The sequence below is a fragment of the Equus caballus genome, chromosome 6, assembly GCF_041296265.1.
Source record: "Equus caballus isolate H_3958 breed thoroughbred chromosome 6, TB-T2T, whole genome shotgun sequence".
In the NCBI taxonomy this organism is placed as follows: domain Eukaryota; kingdom Metazoa; phylum Chordata; class Mammalia; order Perissodactyla; family Equidae; genus Equus; species Equus caballus.
This window is the reverse complement of record NC_091689.1, coordinates 45,596,075-45,604,895: the sequence shown is the minus strand read 5'-3', so window position 1 is coordinate 45,604,895 and position 8,821 is coordinate 45,596,075.

Here is an 8,821-nt window from a genome sequence, read left to right as displayed (position 1 = left end):
ATATGGACAGACACACTAACATTAGATCAACGACCACAGGTAGGAAGGATGATCTGAATGACAAAACATAATGATGCTTCCTGCATTAGTCGGTGGCCCTGGTCCAACAACCAGTATCCTTACAAGACAAGGGAAATTTAGACACAGATACGCAGACGGAAGACAGCACGTGAAGACGGAAGCAGAGATGGCAGGATTGCCAGCAACCACCAGAAGCTAGGAGAGGCAAAGAAGATGGTCCCTAGAGCCGGCAGAGAGCACAGCCTTGACAACGTCTGGATTTCAGACTTTGAGTCTGCAGAACTGTGAGGGAATAAATTTTTGTTGCTTTAAAGCTCCCTTCCCCAAAATAGTAAGGATGCTTTAAGGCCCCCGTTTAAATGCCCCCAGCCCTCTGGGCAGCTCTCTAGACCCTCCTGTCGGAACCAACTGCTTCCTCTCGGCCTACTCGGCTCCTGGTGAGCTTAACCTATCCTCTCGTCAGTGATGGAGTCTGTCTCACTACACTGAGCTCCCTGCAGACAGAGAACCTGTCTTACTTGTTTTTCAATTCTCAGAGTCTAGAATATCAAAGTCAAATAAAAATCCAGTCCCAAGAAAGGACCCGGAGAATCTGCTCCTCATCCAACGCTTAGGAGTCAAGGGTGACTGTGAGCCCATTTTTAAGCCACGAGAAAATGAGGGGGTGTCTGTGCCTCTGTAAGTGTCTCTCCATGCATCCTGGGTTGACAAAAGCTGTTGGCATCTCTTTGGCAGATTAACTGGCTACACTTGCCACTTTCTTGGCATGTGGCTCCTATGTCAACGCTCTGTGTACTGTCTATTTCTTGCCTTAGAAATAATCACTTAAAAAAAAGTCAGACCTCAAGCATTTGTATTCTTTCTTCATCAAATCCCTTACTTCTCACCAAATTATACTTCCACCGAACAAAGGCTCTCCCGCTCATTACAATACAGCTGAAAAGTGTGGGACCCTCTGTCGCTCTGGTAGAAGAAGTGAGAGCTGGCTGGGATGCAAGCACTGCCACATGGATTAGAAACAGAAAGGATTGTAAACAAAGGGCAATGATAAACGGTTATTTTGCAAGTGGGTGGGAGGTGTTTAGCGGGGTGTTCCATGGGTTGGTGATGGGCCCAGTTTCTCTCAGCATCTTTATTAATGATGAGGTAGGAGGGGAAACACTCACAGCACGTTCATTAAAGGCAGGAGGATGCTAAATCGGGAGGTGTTGCAAACACCACAAAGGACAAAGAAACAGTACAAGATGGGGATGGCGGAGGCAATCTCAGCAAAGGAGAAAAGAGCAGGATTCAACTGGGTGACGAAGGGACCCAGTTCACCCAGGAGAGACCACCTGATCCTCAACAGAGAAAGCATACGGCACAGCTTTCACCTGAAGTCAGTTATTTAGAAAAAATAACTGATTTTTTTACAACTCCAATGTTGCTATAGTATGATCCTTTTCTCCGGGAGCGGGAGGAGGAGCACCGGGCTGATTTAATCCTGGGAGCATTAAAAGAGTCGATCTGCTCTCATGAGCCACGGAGATCAAAGACCTAAATGGAAAACCCCACACAACTCCTGGACTCGAGGGAGAACAGAGAGACAAAAAGCAGTCCCCACTGCTCTATGAATAGTAATAGTCTGACTTCTGAGAGACGGAATATTTCAACCCTGCGGGGCCTTCTGGTCTCTAGCCTTAGGGCTGCCATTAATTTAGTGTCATTTTCAGAAGGTTCTCTTCCTTTTCTGGGCTTGTTTCACTATCTTTTCCAGAAAGATCTCCTTGTCTCTTTCCCTCCCCCGGGGATGTTTATAGGAGTGTGGTTATCAACTCCATGATGTAATTTTTAATTTAATGTATTGAGGCAAAAAATTCATAAGGAAGACCTCTGCAGAGTATGTGAAGGAGAAAAGTCTGTTTCCTGCCACAGGCATAACAGATGGAGAAGTATTTACCCTATTTTCAAAAGTCAAATGGTAAATTTGGAAGCATAAAATAAGGCTAAAGACTTTAGAACATTAAGCTCCCTGAAGAAAGCTGTTGCATAAATAATATATTATAAGTACTTAAAAATCGTACCTGCTTGCAAAATTTTCTTGAGTCCTCCCCATGGCATCCAACATAACAAAATATTATTCTTTCCTCATTCATTCAGCACTTATCGAACACCTACTAAGTACCAAACACGATTCCCATCCCTGAGGAGTTCAGTGTAATAGCAGAGACAGATAAAAATAAGAATTAGTTTAAAAAATATTTTTCAAGGCTTTATAGTGGTGCAGCAGTGGTGACGTCTGAGCTGGATCTTTATGGACTGAGCAGTTGTCTAGTAAAAATAAAAGTGGGAGGGCAAGGCATTATCAAGCAAAGAACAATGCATGCAAAAGTATAATGACATAAATAAATACGACATTAATATAATTTTTTGAAATGGTGCGCTAAGTGGAGTGGTGTAAGATGACACTACGAAATGAAATGCTGGCCGCTGGAGAGAGGAGAGAGGAAGTACATCCTGCCCATGGAGGTTTTGCTGGGTTAGATGTTGAAGATCCTTCTGTACCATGCTAAGGAATTTGAGTTTTCTATAATAGGGAAGCGTTAATATTTTTAAATCAGAGAATAATGATGCCAAACATCTAAAAAAGTGGACCAATCTTCTATGTTTGCTAAAATTTTCATTGAGCCAAAGCCTAATTTCATTTCCTTCATGCCTACATGCTTGGGCTGATAGAATAATTTGTGAACTGCTGAAAAAAGAATTTCTAATATTTAATGTTACAATACATAGCATCAGTAAAATATACAATCATGTACAGCTTGTACTAGGAAGACCTCAATAAATTTACAAAAAAGATAGATGTTTACAAATTACCTACGTCTCTGTTTATAAAAACAAATTCGTTTTGGATTGGGCTTAAATAAATGTTCCTAACCCCATGCTAAACAACCAACGTGTCCAGGTAAGATGACTTACAATGGGCACGAGAATAAAGTATATTGACTGTTATTTATACCATTTTTCTAAGCTCACAGCAGGTCACTTATATTCATAGCAGTATGAGACCTGTGAACAAAATCCTAGCTGGAGAGTCAGGATTTCTGACTTCTGTCTCTTCTACGACCCAGCTTTATGACCTTGAGAAGTTGGACATTTTCCATTGCTCATGCCGTTCCTCATCAGTAGAATCAAGTTCGTGAGAAACTGATATAATGATAAAGAATTGAATTTTCAAATTGATAACTGTCAAGCTCTTCAAGTCCCACAACACAGAAAAGATGGAGATCTGGCAAGGAGGCTATTGAGGTGATTCAAATACAAAAGAGGTGAAACAAATTGATGGCTTTAAAGGTTCAGGTCAACTCTGAGATTCTATGGTTCCAAGGCATTGTCAGTATCAGATCTTGTTATCATCAGCTTACGCGCAAAATCTGAATAACAATTTAGGCTTCTCTTGATATAAAGATCTCTGTGCTGCAATGGTAACGGAGACTTGTCCCTTAACGCTTCATAAAAGAAGGCCAGCTTGAAAGCAACAGGGCACACTGACACAGCAACACAGTAAACAGTTTCTGAGTCCAGATTTTGCTTCTGAGTCAAAACCAAAACCAAAACCAAAACCAAACCCATCTTTCTGACAGTGCCAGCACCTCTGTGATGCTACCTCTGAGATAAGAATACTCTCATGGAAACATTACCCAAGATGCTCCCAGGAAGCCCAGGGGTGCCACTGTCCCGTGGCTGCAAAGACTACAAAAAGAAAACCTCAGCCAGCTTGAACTTCCTTATCCTCCCTCTTAAGTAGCTAGCACCCAAGACATTCTGTTTTCACAGTAACTGAAAATACTCCAGGTCTTGGATGTTGTCTAGATTTGCTAGTCTATTACAGTCTTGGTCAGTCTAGATCTCGCCATCTCATACCATTGCACACAATTTCCCGATAAAATGTAACTCGATTCCACCTGATACAGGTCCAGATCCACCGTCGTATTTAGGGTCTCACCTGGCAGCTCGTGTTCAGCATTCCAGTTTCCGTGTGACCTGAGACCTATACACTTATGCAGTCATGTACCTAACAGCCTCCCTCTCATTCCATTCTTAAATGTGGACGAATAGAGATTCCATCTAAATGAAGCTGTGCTGTTCAAAATAGTCATCTCAGATGAGTAGGCCTTGGTAATGAGGAAGCCCGGGGCAGAGTTTGCTCCCTACGATAACCTGTACACTTTGCAAGAAGGAAAATGATCATCGACTGTGCCTCTAAGGCCCCGTTACACATACATGGCATTAGTCACAAGGAAATTCAGCAAAACAGCAGGTAATTCAGAGCCCCATAAACTTGCAGATATCTTTCTGAGAGTGGATCAATAGAGTCTTGGGTAGAAGCAAACATTTTTATTGGCAAAATCGAATCTATCCGTATAATTCCTCATGTCTATTGACCTTACTCCATAGAAATAACTCTTTCTTTCATTAGCAGACACTGAGATGTGAATGATCTCATTCACTTAGCATCCTTTTGATTTTGTTATCCAGCACTGAAAGAAGGGAACCCATCTTGGGAGACTTGCTCATTTTTCTAGAAGAATCAGATGACAGCTATGATATTCTAGACTGCCAGATAGAAATGTACTTTTCTGTTCCAACTCAGCTTTTCCCAGCAGGTCACTCTTCTAGAAGAGTCTGATCTGAAATAGGGTCACGCACAGCTATTTTTCACTGGTGCTTAGAAAAATTTAATTAAAGGCAAGAAGGAAAAGTAAGTAAGAAAGCCAAGACCCCGGAAAGGCGCACACACAGACAGAATTTCCAGCGGGGACGTGGGAGCCAAAGCTTTGAGGTGACAAGCATCTCTAGCTTCCTTCTCCTTTTGTTCCGAGACCTGCAGGCTTCAGGCAAAAGTACGGCTCCAGTGACTCTGGCAAAATCCTAATATCCTGGGGTCTTTGACGCCTCTGAAACTGGCTTGCCTTAAACACAGCTAATCCAATATTACTCTTTAAATGGTGAGTTTACAAACCACAGCGATCTGTGGGTTTGTATGATTTACTACATAAGCCAAAAGAAGTTAGCATTTTATTCTAAACTAGCAATGTTAAAATGCTAAGGTTTGGGATTCAAATATAATAGGTTTCCAACACAATTGTGGTTCAATACTACCGAATAACGGAAGTCTAGGGAATCATACTTGTTCTCTGAACAGTTTCAAACCTACTTTGGACCAGATCTGTGTCTGGTGCAACAAGCTGGGCTTCTAAGCAAATGCAAATTTCCTGCTAGCAGGTCAGAGACACAGAGTAGTAGGAATTACCATTAATCACATTGCCTAGAGGTTTTTTTTTTCAGATCCAAGTGCAAAGCTGCCCAAACAATTAGTTCCCCTGAGATCTGTTTTCAGATGAAAAATCTAAATAATCCTGTTGTTTCTAGACCCAATGCCAAACTGACTGTCTTAATGAGGATGCAGGTGGATGAACTCCGTGCCGAGTAGCTCTAAGTTGGCCACAAAAACACTTGGGGCATGGTGATAGCACCACAGGGGCTGAGAGTTTGCTTTTAAAAGCCCCCTTCCCACCAACTCCCTTCCAGGCACTTCTTTATCATCCATGTGACGCATTAAGAGGAAGTGCTAATGTAACACAGATGCATTAAGTCACACAAATGGTTTGGTACATTTCACTGGGACCGCAAAGCATTACACCACAGAGGTGCCCAGACGAAGCGAGGAGCAGGCCATGTCAATACCGTCGGAACCCCTGCTCTGAGCACACATTACAAAGGAGCACAATTACCCAGCCTGTGCCATCAGGCAGCATTAGCCAGCATCACCCATTGCTTCTGATTAATAATTGAATTCGATCCATATAGAAGAGCTCACGTTAGTCTGGAAGATGCCTTCTAGCATGCATTAGAAAGGAGCATCTCCAGGGGCCTCAGAGCACTTTGCCCATTTAACAAATCAATCTATAACCTACAGTCGACTCTGGATTATTAGCAACTGATGATCCCACCTCTGAACGTTCCTCTGCTTTACTGCTCATCTTTCTCCGTCTTGGTGCCTTCCCTCCTCTGGCCACATATGAGCTTCTTACTCCTTCCATGTTGGCTGCTCTAAGGCACCACCCAGACTCCTTCGTGACTGGAGAATTCATCCCCCCAGCTGCCAGGAGTGCCCTTGGTCATCAGCCTTCTTTAGGAACTGCCTCTGATGAAGAGAGTCGCCTCACCTGAGGTTGGAAATTCCCAGGGCAGCCGCATCCAAAGACAGGTCAAGGAGAATGTCTAAAGGCCTGGCCCCCTGCCTCAACTCAGGACAAGTCTGAACAAGTCAGGCCAGCGCAGCTTCAGAGCTCCCTACAGAAACAGCCGGGCCTCTGCTGCAGCTGCGTGGCAGCCCAACTTCATTCTCTGTCCATCCTGCTTTCTCTTCCCCTTCAGGTGTAATAGTGGAGCACTGCCTAGCAACCTTCCTGCACATCATCTCCGTCTCGGACTCTGTCTCCCAGGGACTCATCCTGCAACTGGAAAGAAACATCTATACCTTACCTGCCATCTCAAGGAGCTGCTGTAAGTGTCAAATAAGATCATGTATGTGAGTGACTTATAAATTGTACAGGATAAACAAGGAACACATGACACCTGTCCTTTAACTGAAGACACTTTTAAATTATGTGGTATTTGCACAAAAAACAAACAAAAATGCACCTTTCCTGTGGACCGCAAATTTAGAGTTTAAATAAAGCTAGAGGGTTCAAGTTTACTGAGGTGTGAATTTAAATAATACCAAAAAGTGTATACTTTCCGTGTATTATATCACTTAAATTTTCATTCATTTATGACGAGTCTTCCATTCATCCAAATTTGAGGAACATTGCCAGGTTGGGGGTGGGGGTGGGGGGGATGCTAAAGCACCTTTCTTCAAAAAGTATCAAAATAGTTTGGCATTTGCACGTCAGCCAAATAGCAGTGTTGAGACAGATGTTGCTGTCCTGGGTAGTAAAGAAACGTGCCACGGGCCCACAAACCCAAATTCTACAAATCCAAGGTGACCACCTCAAGTTTTTGACCTAGTGTGCCACTCAGGAATGTCACTTTCTCAGCAGACCAGACAATGGAAAACACACACTTTTTGAGTTCAACAAAATAAAAGCAAATGGCCCGAGCAGGAAGAGACCAATGTCCTCTTGGCCTATCAGGGATCCATATACATACAGATCACCCAGCCCAGGCCACTGTCCATCACTGCATGCCTGAGCCGTCCAGGAGCAAAGGAGCGGAAACCCAGGCAGCAGGGACCCAGAGCCACCGTTGCCACTCTCACTGCAAGGAGCCCCCAGAGCCCAAAGGAAAACACCCCAGGACCCTCAACCTCTCAGTTTGGTTTTGTTTTTATTTTTTCCTTTCATTTGAATGGCAGTTTCTCCAAGTACAAAATGGAAAACTTTATCCTGAGATCTTTACGATATTTTTTGCTCAATTAAAAGAGAGCAGTGACAAATCTTTAGTATCAATTGAAAGTGTTACCCTATTTGGGCTAACACATACCTGCCTCACAGCCCAGGTGATATCTACAGGTTCATGGGCGGGTAGATGAGTAGAGGTCAGAGTGCAGAGGTGTGTGTGTACATGTGTGTGTGTGTGAGTGTGTGCATGCACGTATACAGGAGCTGGGGCTGAGGACAGACGTTTTCCTGGTGATACAGATGTCAGGGCCCAAAAATAAGTAATGCATGGGCATTTAATAGCACAAGCAAGGGATAAAATGCATCTGGCATTTAATTCCGAGTCTAGAGGCCTCTCCGCCAGCACTTATTTTTACAGAGTCTCATTGCCCCACCTTCAAGTTAACTGCCCGGTCCCACTTTTACCCTTGAAAGGTACATATGCCCAAGGGCCAGTAAAACAACTTTTAAGGCTCTCAAGAAATATTAGAATGTCTACAACCACTGATCCAAAAGACGATGCTCTAACACATCAAACCCCAGATGGTCTCAGAATGTGAGCAACAATTTTCCAGCAAAATTAACTGCCAGCATCTGACTTCTGAAGGAAGCAGGGATGTAAGTGAAAAATGCACCAATCCAGTCTCAAAGAGAATGGATGAAGAAATGCATTTTCTGAAAATGTTCAAGCTTGAGATCCTGGGAGGGAATTCAATTATCAATGAACTATTTTGGTCGAAATTACAACCCCTGTCAAAGTAAACCACAATAGAGCTTCTTCCCCGAAGGAGAGAACACAAGAACAAAAGGTTTTGTTGAGAATCTCAACTACTTTGTTTAATGAATTTGGGAATTGAACTCAGTACAACAAGGGTTAAATGTCAGCCCAGCCAGAGAAGTCGGGAATGGCGGCAACAGGCTAAGTTCAGAATTTTCATTCACAGAGTAATTAAATAGTTTATGCAAATGGTGGAAACTGCACACAATATAAAATCATCAGGTATAAAGGAAGGCATTGAAATGAAACACGGTTATCCTTATTCACTTTACAAGACTTTGTCTTTTAAAATCATCTTTAATAATTTTCCCTGTAGGTCAGTGTGTAGGTTTGGAAGCTACAGAAATGTTCTTTAGTTCCGAACACGAGAGTTCCAAGGTTTCCCCAGAGCCTAACTGCAAACCATCCGATGGATTCCTCCTCCTCCTCCTCCCTGGAGGACTCTGTCTATATAACCTGTGATAACAAACAGCCTGTCTTACTCAACACCAGCAAACTTCTGGATAATTTAGTGCAGTCCAACAACCATTTCCGTCACAACCTGGCTGACCACTGAGCACATTAAATTGACCTAAAAGACGATGTATATGGCTTTTTT